This window comes from Cydia splendana, chromosome 5 (assembly GCF_910591565.1).
Source record: "Cydia splendana chromosome 5, ilCydSple1.2, whole genome shotgun sequence".
Lineage (NCBI taxonomy): Eukaryota > Metazoa > Arthropoda > Insecta > Lepidoptera > Tortricidae > Cydia > Cydia splendana.
Genome location: NC_085964.1, coordinates 7,911,639 through 7,924,192, shown reverse-complemented (window position 1 = coordinate 7,924,192; position 12,554 = coordinate 7,911,639). Strand labels below are relative to the sequence as shown.

The 12,554-nt window shown below is 38.7% G+C and overlaps 1 protein-coding gene across 1 annotated transcript in view; it reads left to right on the top strand.

The window, feature by feature from the left end:
* Positions 1-12,554, top strand: part of LOC134790382 (E3 ubiquitin-protein ligase lubel) — a 58,152-nt gene that overhangs the window by 24,645 nt on the left and 20,953 nt on the right. The gene's annotated exons all lie outside the window — the stretch shown is intronic.

Below are 12,554 nucleotides of genomic sequence, written 5' to 3'. Positions count from 1 at the left end.
ATTGCTGAAGGTCGTGTCCGTCTTGAAATTTTCTGATGACCTCTGTCACCAATCGCTTCCATCCCACCCTACTCTCGGCCTTCTTCATGGCGGTTGCTATTGTGAGGCCTGTAAGGGTAGAGACCTGATCCGACCACCGAGCAGGAGATCTGCCACGTCGCCGCTTGCCATCTACTTTCCCAACAACTACAAGTTTCTCCAAGTTGTCAGGTTCTCGGCGGGCTATGTGTCCAAAATAGCTGAGAATCCTTTTAAAACAGGTGGTGGATAACCTTGTCTGGATCCCAAGCTGCTGGAGGATAGAGACGTTTGTCCTCTTGGCTGGTAGTTGAATTATCTAGCTTTCTAAATCACACAATAATTCAATTACTGTCAAAGACAAAATTGTTTTGCTTCTTTCTCAAACGGAACTCCATATTTTGATTTATTGATACTTTTAGTGTCGATTTGTAGAGAATAACAGCAAATTAAAAATATAATGGCATGAAGAGTTGGTACACGGTTTCTTCGTGAATAAATTTACGTGTAATTTAATGCAATTATTAAACATTTATTGAACAAATTATGGTCACAAAGTGAGGTCTAAATCGAAAAACTCATATACCGGCCCCTTCAGGTATCATAGTGGTTTTCCGGGTCAAGGTCCGGGTCCGAGTCTGGATCCGAGTCCGGGTCCGAGTCCAGGTCCGAGTCCGGTTCCGGGTCCGTGTCCGAGTCCGGTTCCGAGTCCGGGTCCGAGTCCGAGTCCGGGTCCTAGTCCGAGTCCGTGTCCGAGTCCGGGTCCGAGACCGGGTTCGAGTTCAGTTCCAAGTCCGGGTCCGAGACCGAATCCGGGTCCGAGTCCACGTCCGGGTCCGAGTCCACGTCCGGGTCCGGGTCCGAACCGGATCCGGGTATGAGTCCGGTTCTGGGTCCGAGACCGGGTCGCAGTCCAAGTCAAAATCGAAATTCGAAATCACCAAACGTGTACTATGCGTCGTTGAAGAGTTCTGTTCTGGTCATCATCAGCAGTTCCACTTCATCAAATGCGACAGTTTTTAATGTAAATGCTTGACTTTATGATGAAAATACAAAAAATCCATATCCATTAACACTAATCCATATCAAATGCCTTTAATATTTGAGGAGTTCCCTCGATTCCTTATGGATCCCATCATTAGAACTCGAGTTTGACAAAAATGTGTCTTTAAAACTTGACTTGCTCTACAAACATAACGAAGAGGAAAAATCGCCAAACGTGAACTATGCGTGGTTGAAGAGTTCTGTTCTGGTCATCATCAGCAGTTCCACTTCATCGAATGCGACAGTTTTTAATGAAAATGCTTGATTTTCTGATGTAAATACAAAAATCTCTATACGCATGCCTTTAAGATTTGAGGAGCTTGTTAAGCAAGTTACCCCATTGGCAAAACAAGCAAGATTTTGAATTCGACTACTACCTGAACCTGGACCCGGACGCGGATCGCGAATTCGGATACGGACCCGTTTTCTATTTGGTTGGTGTAAATGGTGTTGGTGAATTTTTTGATTAATTCGGGCGAAAACAGGAAGGTTAGGTATCATAAAATGTTAATAAAGAGAAATTGTAAGAGATGGAGAGAGGAGACCCAACCAACAACTGCAAAGTTTTTTCACATCGGTTTGTGGAAAATACTGTTTAGTTTATCTTTATTTAAAAATAAATAAAAAATCAAATTGCATGATTTCATTCATGTTTTCTTCACTGTACACAGAATAAGTAATGATGCACAGTGTTCGATTTCCCTCAAAAAAATTCCCTATGCTGTTAATTGCATAAATCAATCAAGGAATGCATTTGAAATGCAAGACTAGAACACCCAGAAGTCTATTTCAAATACTTTTTTTAATAAAAAATAAATTATATTTCATGACCTTGACATCGAAAAACTACTAAATAAATTCTACAAAAGTATCTGATGAAGAAGTCGCTTTTTAATCAATGTAGTTCGATAAAGAAGCCTTTGGCGCATATTTTCTGGTTCTTAGTTTTGGAATTTACCCTCTGGTTACCGAGTTATTCATATAAATAGAGATTTTTTATTTCATTTTTTTCTCCTCTTCTTCTTCTTCAAGTGCCATCTCCGTCCAGGAGGTCGGCGACCATATGTCTATATGTCTCTCTATGTTCAGTCATGCGAATTAGTCCATCTATGCTCTTCACTTTTAACCAGTCTCTTATATTTTCAGTCCATGATGTGCGCCTTCTACCACGGCCACGCTTCCCTTCAATTTTTCCTTCAATTATTAATTTCAATATGTTGTATTTATTGTTTCTATATATATGTCCAAAATATGCTGCTTTTTTCTTCTTTATTGTTGATACTACCTCTAAGCCTTTTTTCATGATTTCCAAAACTCTGACATTAGTTATTCTATCAGTCCATTTAATTTTGAGCATCCTTCGATAAATCCACATTTCAAAAGCCCTTAGTTTGTTGACCAAATTCTTTTTCAGGGTCCAGCTTTCGGAACCATACATAAGAATTGGGATGATGTAACATTTAACCATGCGCCACCTCAGTTTTAGGTTTATTTTCCTGTTAGTTAGAAGTTTCCTCATTTTCTGAAAGGTGTTTCTGGCTATTTCAATTCTCGTCCGTATTTCCTTCTCTGATTCCCAGTCCTCATTTAACCAACAACCCAGGTACTTATAACTTTTTACTCTGTCTATTATTTTATTATTTAAGGATAGTGGTCTAAGTGTTTCTGAAATTGGTGTTTTACTAACAATCATGTGTTTTGTTTTACTTGTGTTTATCTTAAGTCCATATTCCAAAAGTGTGTTATTCAGTTTTTGCAGCATTATTTGAAGGTCTTCAGGGTTAGTAGCAAATAAGACGGTATCATCAGCGTAACGAATGTTCTGTATCAATTTGCCATTTACACGGATCCCAAGATCAAGTTCTTCAAAAGCCCTTTTAAAAATCACCTCCGAGTACAAGTTGAATAAGCAGGGTGACAAGATACAGCCCTGCCTTACGCCTTTCTCTATTTGAATTTCTTCAGTCAGAACGTTATTAATTTTGATTTTAGCTTTTTGTTTCCAGTATAAGTTCTCTATGAATTTAATGTCGTTACCATCTATTCCAATTGATTTTAATATATTGATTAATTTAGCATGATTAACGTTGTCAAATGCTTTTTCGAAGTCGATAAAGCACATATGAACATCTACTTGAACATCTAGACATCTTTGTACCAAAACTTGGACTGCTACTAAGGCATCTCTAGTACCTAGTCCGGCTCTAAACCCAAATTGTGTGTCACTTATGTTTTCCTCTATTTTCTTGTAGATTCTTCTTTGTATGATTTTTAAAAATACCTTCAGGAAATGACTCATCACGCTGATCATCCGATGATCGCCGCAGCTTTTGGCATTGGCCTTTTTAGGTAGTGGTGTGAATATTGACAAGAGCCAGTCTTCAGGGAGCATATTGTCTGATTGATAAAATTTGTTAAATAATGAAACTAAATTATCTATATTATAATCATGTATCAATTTTAATACTTCCACCGCAATTCCATCGGGACCCAAAGCTTTTCTACGCTTCATATGTTCTAAGGCTGATATAAATTCTGATTTCAGTATTGATGGACTCTCTAAGTTGAGATCGCTTAGAGTTCAGTCGGTATCCTATCATCTTTAAAAAGATTTAGAACATAATCTTGCCAGACTTCGCAGGCCTCTTTTTTATCAACAACAATGTTTCCATTTTGATTTACGAGTGTACTCTGAAATCTCTTATTATTTAAGTCTGTGAACTCTTTTACCTGTTTGTGCAGATTAAAACTATCATGGATCTGTTGTAATCTTTCTATTTCTTTACATTTATTAGTCAACCACTGTTCTCTTGCAATTGTGATTTCCCTGTTAATTTGTATATCTGTTTCATTATATTTATCCTCATTTATGTTTTTATAAGTCCGCCTTTCATTCATTAGTATTAATATATCATCGGTCATCCATTCTTGTCGCTTTCCCGTTTCTTTACTAGTTAGTTCTTCCGATGTTATATTTCTTATTTCCGTAACAAGATCTTTATATGTAATCAAGGGATTGTTCCCCTTCTCGCATATAGGTTTTATACAGTTGTTAAGTTTAACACTCACTGAAGTTTTAACTGTCTCATCTTTAAGGCGGTTTATGTCAACTTTCATTATGCTGGATGGCAGTTTCAATTTCTTTAATTTTAAAAACATCTTGGCACAAACAGGGTTATGGTCAGATTTTATATCAGCCCCGGGATATGTTTTGACCTGAATGATGGAGTTTCTAAATCTGTCCTTTATCATAATGTAGTCGATCTGGTTTCTTACAACATGTGATGGTTTGTCAGCTGGTGAGCGCCATGTGTAAAGTCGCCTTGCAGGATGTTGGAACCAAGTATTTGTAATGACCAAGTTGTTTTCGGAACAAAATTCTACGAGCCTGTTTCCTCTATCATTCCTTTTTCCTAAACCAAATTTCCCCACAATTTTTCCTTCTTCTCCTTGTCCCACCTTTGCATTTAAGTCCCCCATTATTATGTTGATATCCTGTGATTTTACTGACTTTAATAACTGCTCTATTCCTTCATAAAACTCTTCCACTTCCTGGTCATCACCATCACATGTTGGAGCATAGACTTGGATTATGTTTAGGTTGAAGGGATGAGCACTGATATTTAGCATCATGCATCTATTAGAGAAGTGAGTCACATTCGAAACATACTTCCGAAGTTCCTTGCTCACCATGATACCAACTCCGTGGTAGTTAGATTTTTGATCGGATGGGTTTCCCGTATAAAACAGCGTGGCGTCGTCTTTGTCAATTCTTCCGCTATCAGCTAGTTTCGTTTCACTAATCCCCATTATATCTATCTTTAATCTTACCATTTCTGCTATGACATTTTCTAGTTTACCCTTTTTATTTAGTCCTCTGACGTTCCAAGTACTCAAATTAACGCTTTCTTCTTGTTTCTTCTTTCTAATCTTCATTTTATTCGCATAGGGATCTTCACCAGTCTCCAATTTAACATCGATGAGCCTGGCAACTCTTCGACGCCGAGCGCTAGTCGGTTCACATGGCTTACTATTTTCTGATTCGGACATGACATATGGTTTTACTAAGGGCAAATAATATGTAGTGGGGCCCCAAAGTCCTTCTACATTCGTCTTTTTTGGGGTTATTTAGACCCCAAGGCCGTTGCAGCCTCTTCCAGCCAGTCGCCCAGCATGGGGAAATGGATATACCGCCATTGACTCGGTCGCCAGAGCCCCGTCCGTTGTCCAGCAGGGAGCACCACGGCTGCCTGTTGGCCGCCGCCGCCATCCGGCGCGTGCAGGTGGGGTTGACAATTGGGTCGGAAAAGATGTTATGCTCCGTTCTCCCCTTACTCCCCACCTTCTCCTAAATAACTCAAAAGTGCGACTTGTGACTAGCACTGACAGATTGCTCTTAACTAGGTCAACCACTGGTAAAAAAATCACGTTCCACTATCGCGGCGTTTGGGAGTTATCGAATTTAAAAATACAGTGTTAGGGTTGACCCTCAACTTGACCTTTAATTTTTAGTCAGAATTAATTCAAAATTTTCCTCTATTACAAAACTGTATATTGTTTAGACATACTCCAGGTACATAAATAAAAATACAGGAACACTGGATTCACGGGGGCAAAAGTGCACCAGTGCTAGTGATTAATTAAAAATCGACTAATCGTAAAAAACAATTTTATCCATCATTATCAAAATGGCTAAGTTTGAATACATTTAATTGTGTGCAAACCTCTTTCATTTATACTTATCACAAGTATAAACAACCGATATCTGACATTGACGGTGTCGAGTCACTTGTGATAGGGAACACCATTGCCGGAAAATGAACAGGAGAAAAACTATGATAGATCTCTTTCACCGTGCACTAGAATCATCAGATCCGTTCGTGTCTATGGCACACTACAGACAACGCCAAAAATCGTCCAGTAGGATTAGTCTACCAGAAGCAGTTCGTGAACTTCTGAAGCCGATTCATGAGGAAAACTTACAAGAGGCTGAAGTCGATGATGAAGATCTAGCTAATGATGGATCTTCGTTAATAGACGGTGATGAAAATCCATCCCATGTTGACGACTGCACGTTAGTTCTCGAAAATGAAAATGATTTGTATGAGCCACAAAATACATAAAATCTGAGACCAACTTGCGAAAAGAAACTATAACTTGACTTCTGAATTTCTTTCTTTCTTTTCTGAATTTAATGACTTTATTGTTTAACAAAGTGCACTGCACTTAAAAGTTTCTGCGTGGCCCAATGGTTGACTGGTAGAGAATGCCTTTTGGCAAGTCCGCCATTTGTAATTTCTTGTATTGTGCAATAAAGGTTAAATAAATAAATATAAATAAAGTTTCTTATGTTGTTCCTTAATTTAATTTAATCAGATTTTTTAATTACCTACTCCGACCTTTCATATTTGTTTGACCTTTAAGTAACAACCCTAACAAGTATAATTTGACCTTTATACGTAACTCCCAAACGCCGCGATAGTGGAACGTGATTTTTTTACCAGTGGTAGACCTAGTTAAGAGCCATCTTTCAGTGCTAGTTACAAGTCGCACTTTTGAGTTTTTCAGGAGAAAAAAAATGAAATAAAAAATCTGTATTTATATGAATAACTCGGTAAGCAGAGGGTAAATTCCAAAACTAAGAACTAGAAAATATGCGCCAAAGGCTTCTTTATCAAACTACATTGATTAAAAAGCGACTTCTTCATCAGATACTTTTGTAGAATTTATTTAGTAATTTTTCGATGTCAAGCTCATGAAATATAATTTATTTTTTATAAAAAAAAGTATTTGAAATAGACTTCTGGGTGTTCTAGTCTTGCATTTCAAATGCATTCCTTGATTGATTTATGCAATTAACAGCATAGGGAAATTTTTTGAGGGAAATCGAACACTGTGTGATGTTACTATATCTCATATGTTCAGAATATTATTAGAATAAACTTAGGATAGGATAGTAGACATAAAATGTGTTTTTATATTTTTAAACCCAATTACTAAGTAGATTGCACATACATTAAAGTCATATTAAAATTCCATTTTGCGAAATAAAGATTTCAACATTTAACTTTGCAAAAGTAGATAATTGTAATATTATAAAAGCAATATAAATAGATTAGGTTAGATTCGAGCTACAATGACATTAGGTTGGGTTCAAGGAAAGGTTGCAAGGGCCTCAACAAGGGAAAAAAAAGGGGAGGGACTGTTGGCCTGGCTAAGTGAGCCAGAACTCACCCACTAATCCCTACTACTGCCGTAAGCTGGTAATGCATTCCCAATGTATTAGGTATAGGTTTAATAAATTATAAATATATTTTATTGATAACATAATAATATACAAATATGTATAAGCATAAAGGAATAAATAAGCCTACAGTAATTACGTATACGGGTCCCACGGATGCGGATGTTGCTTACATAATCTCGTCTGTTAAGGAGTTTCGGCAGGAAAGGCCTTGGCAGACTTAAAAATTTCCGAAATGAGGGTTCATACCTACCGACTGGAATTGGTTTCATGGTGGTATCAGATGGGTTAATGTAGGGTAACTGATGTACACCTTGCTAACATAATCTCGTCTGCCAAGGTGTTTCGGCAGGAAAAGCCTTGGCAGACTTATATATTCCTGAAACGAGGGTTCATACCTACCGACTGGAATTGGTTTCATGGCGGTATCAGATGGGTTAGTGTACGGTAACCGATGGTCATCTTGCTTATAATCTCGTCTGCCAAGGTGTTTCGGCAGGAAAAACCTTGGCAGACTAATATATTCCTAAACTGGGGGTTCATACCTACCGACTGGAATTGGTTTCATGGTGGTATCAGATGGGTTAGTGTAGGGTAACCGATGGCGACCTTGCTTACATAATCTCGTCTGCCAAGGTGTTTCGGCAGGAAAAGCCTTGGCAGACTTATATATTCCTGACATGAGGGTTCATATCTACCGACTGGAATTGGTTTCATGGTGGTATCAGATGGGTTAAATTAGGGGTCCCGGTGGCCACCTTTGAGAGCGTCTGCCAAGCACTTCCGGCAAAAAAAATACTGGCAGATTTCGCTTTTCTGTGTCTACATGTAAATTTCTAACTGCTGCCATAACTATTATTTCGGTATCAGATGGGTTAAATCAGCCCCTTTTTTCGCACCGGAAGTGGCCTTCTTTTTCGTACTTTCGGCAAGTTCCGCCGTGGCAGACTATCGAATTCGGACTTAGCATCACTTTTATGGGAAACCATTGTGCATTTCATCGTGGTATCAAGTCGGTTAGAAATTTTGCGGCCGGCTCTTCTACAATAGGTCGGCGGTCCGGATCCGGACCGCGGTCCGCCATTTGGTGACCTCTGGGATAAGCCATGGAAAGCTTGAGAAAATGGAGAGTTACAGATCGGATCGAAGGTCATTGGGACCAGGTAACCTCTTAATGCAAGCCAGTTACTAGGGAAAATAAGTTATTATACCCATCCTATATTCATTTACAAACCCTATTATACTCACAGCATATTTCTAACTATACGTAGTTAACTGACCAGTAACCTGCATTGATAAAATTTTCAGGAAAAACAAAAAATTAATGATTTTTCTTAAGAAACCTGAAAGTCAAGGTCACGCCGATTTCACGCCGAAAACACGCCGCCGCCGCCGATTTTTTGGCAAACGCCGCCGCCGATCATTTTTCAATCGGCGCACACGTCTACACCTCATTAGATTCGTAATGTTAATGTTGTCTAGAAAAATGTATTGGATGCGTTTATTAGCACAAAAAATATCAAAAGTTATTAATCAAAAACAGGGAGAAAAAGTAGATATTTCTTATTTCCCCAATACTTCGAGCAACACGGAAGGGAGGCGGCATTCGCACTATTTCCCCTCTGCCTAGGTACAAGATCAACTGATCTAGCGCGGGTAATAAAACTAGTTGCGCTCGGATTTTTCACTAGACCGAGACCAGACGCGCGCGTGAACACAGCAGCTGAAAAAATGACTAATTGCTCGGTTTTTTGGTTGTAAAAAGAGGTCGGGGACATCAAATTTACAAAAAGAAGGTGTTACATTTCACATGTAATTTTTTTTTACATATCATACGTTTAATTACATTTAAACACAATTATTATATTTTAGTCTCATGTAATTGTTGGATTTATCGATTTTGCTCGCCCAGTACAAATTGCGGATCGGTCGAGCGACAAATCCGACTTCTCATCTCTCAGAATACAATAAAATTCTTCGACGAAAATGTGTTAGTGTGCGTGTTGTGACTCGTCCGTACACAAAAAGAGATCGAGGTTTGCAAGATTTGTCTTTGACGTGTGTCATTTTCTATGTATTTGTGTCGTCATTACAGATTGAATTTTGTATGTAAGTGTGTGAGAAATGCGACTGTGTGCACCTTCCCCCCGCAAAAAATGGCAGAAATATTTGTACGGTAAGATATCGCTTGGGCCCCTCCCTTCCGATGTGTCGGAAGCCGGTGTTGCTCGAAGCCCCAATATCTCAAAAAGTATTCATATTTAAGAAACCAAATTAATATTTTAAAAGTGGAGGATATTCCCTATAAAAAAAAGTCTATACTTGCAGAACTCTATCTCCATTAAATATTTATACTTTTTATTCAACGCTGAACACAGACCTCCGCGCCTCATTTTCGGGAAACGCGCGCGGCGTGAAAAAGCGCGTACGTAACATTAAATATCATTTTAAAGGTATTAAATATTCATAAAAAAAAATTGAAAAAGATTTGTTTTTTTAAACATGTCAGAAAAATGTAAATTGTACTTGTAGAAATTTATCTTAAAGTTCTTTTTAGGGTTCCGTACCCAAAGGGTAAAACGGGACCCTAATACTAAGACTTCGCTGTCCGTTCGTCCGTCCGTCCGTCTGTCACCAGGCTGTATCTCACGAACCGTGATAGCTAGACAGTTGAAATTTTCACAGATGATGTATTTCTGTTGCCGCTATAACAACAAATACTAAAAACAGAATAAAATAAAGATTTAAATGGGGCTCCCATACAACAAACATGAGTTTTGACCAAAGTTAAGCAACGTCGGGAGTGGTCAGTACTTGGATGGGTGACCGTTTTTTTTTTTGCTTTTTTTTTGTTTTTTTTTTTATATGGTACGGAACCCTTCGTGCGCGAGTCCGACTCGCACTTGCCCGATTTTTTTTTAACAAAATCTCTCTAACTTTTGAACAATGGGTCCAAAAAAATGAAAAAAAAAATCGTGAAACAAAAGCTTCATAGAAATGTACTTTTAATGAAAACTATAGCGAACATGATCGGTCCAGTCGGCCTTGAGTCATTGAAAAAAATCTTCTTTTCTTAGAAAAAGTACTCCCTTATGCTTGTAATGTACTTACATGATACTTACCTACTATTAGCCCCCATTTGGCCTATTTTGTCAGAATGGAAACTACGAAACCCTACACAGAGCATGGCCCGACATGCTCTTGGCCGATTATTCTTTAAATGTCCCGGTCTGAGTCCCCACACTTATGGCAACCCTACCTTAGGGTCCACTCCGACCGACGAAGACACGCCGGAGACGGAGACCCTGACGGACTCTCGGGAGCACTCGGGTCCGTGGGGTCGTTACTCCCCAACAGATCATTATTATTATTATTATATATTTCTACAATCTGGCGTATTAGCCACCAAACAACATCTCACGAATTACAAGTCACTGTATTATATACTACATAGGTTGTGAATGACAGGACTCGTTGTGTTTAATTTTAATTGTGATGTTTATTATGAATATTTATATGGATGACTAATATAGCATTGGCAGCCGGGATAAAAGTACGCAAAGTGTTCACCTGCTAGGCAAGTGCTACAAATACTATACAAGTTTGGCGAAGGGCCAATAATAAAATTATTAGAACTTTCGTTAGATACTTCACCTCGCGGTCAATTTGTCGCTGGACTTGTATGTATCGTACCTTTGTGACTAGCATACTTACCTAGCTGGCAAGTCCCAAGTCGCGCGAGATACCCGACTGACTTGACTCTTACGAAAATGAGGTACGTAGTATTACTTGCAAAGGTATACCTGAATCAAAAACGGCTATCGAAGATTGAAATCGAAGAAGAATCGAGGATGGAAAAAATATTTTAATTTTTCCTTAATATGTAGGGAAACTGTTGTACCTTGGACATAGTTTTACCTCGGACAGATGGCAATATTTCCACATTGTCACGGTTATTGAAATATTTCATTAATATTATTTGAAACGTCTTTCCCATCACGGAACAATGGTGTTCCGGACCTTTGGGAGGCATGCGCGGAGCCGAAGCCAACACGTAGAGGCCCTTTTGACACTTTAATGAAATGTAAGGGGTACACCGAGCGGATGCTGCCCTTGCCCGTGTCATGGGACGCACGCAGAGGCAGCACCCGCCAGGGTGTAAGGGCTATTGAGAGTTGATGGAATCTAAAATGAACTAGGTTATTGGGTGAAAGCGATGGACTAAGTACTGAGCTATGGGATAAAAAAACCGGACGCCTGCCTAATAAAACGGTATGCAATTTTATTTCCGGCAGACGGTGACTCGCCCTCACAAGATGGGCCCCCACAAAAAGCGACATCTAGGATGGCTCAAGGACAACACCGGTGTGAGCGGCTCAGGGGTGTCGAGAGGTGTGCGCCGCTTTCTACCCAGTGGCTGTTAACAGCCACTGTGCCAACTCGCGTCTTATGCATATTTCACTTCCACCCCTGGAGCTTATAGCTCTAACGACTCCACTCTGGCCGGCCGGCTAAGGCAAGCCAGAGGCAGAGAATCCTTTGAAACGTTATTATTAAGCATAAAAAACAAGCTATCAGCGAAACTTGAGAGCGGCCGGTAACTGAAGAAAAAAATTAAAATATAAATTGTGTTATGAAAAGTCAGTATTTGAACTTTACATCAAGGATGATTATTTCATGTTTTGCTACTAGATAATAAAACTTAATATAATAAGTTAAAGTTAAGTTAATTAGCTACTCGATGGTAGGATCATTTCAGCCTAATCTCAATTGGAAGCGCTATTACGAAGCTTACTTGTGCAAAAAGTTGCTTTGTTGTACCTCTGACACCGAGAATATGTTGTACCTTGGCCCGTACTTGCTACTACTGTAAATATTTTTTTAAACATAAGGATTCATATTTGACGTATTTCTAATTATTATTTATCTGCGTTATAAGTTACCAAGCAATCGATCTTAGAAAGGATGCCTAAAATGTTTTAGGCAAATATAAAAATGACCATTACTAAGTATATTTTTCTAAGGTAATTGTACTAGAAAAATCTATTCAAGGGCGTAAATATGCTAAAAATATCTGTGATTTCACATATAAATATTATTTCTATGATTATATTATAAATTTATTAATTAAAATTATCATGTCCGAGGTACAACGGGAAATGACCAAGGTACATCAGGAGTGTTGTTCCTTGGACACTTTTCCCATTTTTTTTCGTCAACGTATCCCATCAAAATAAATAAACTAATC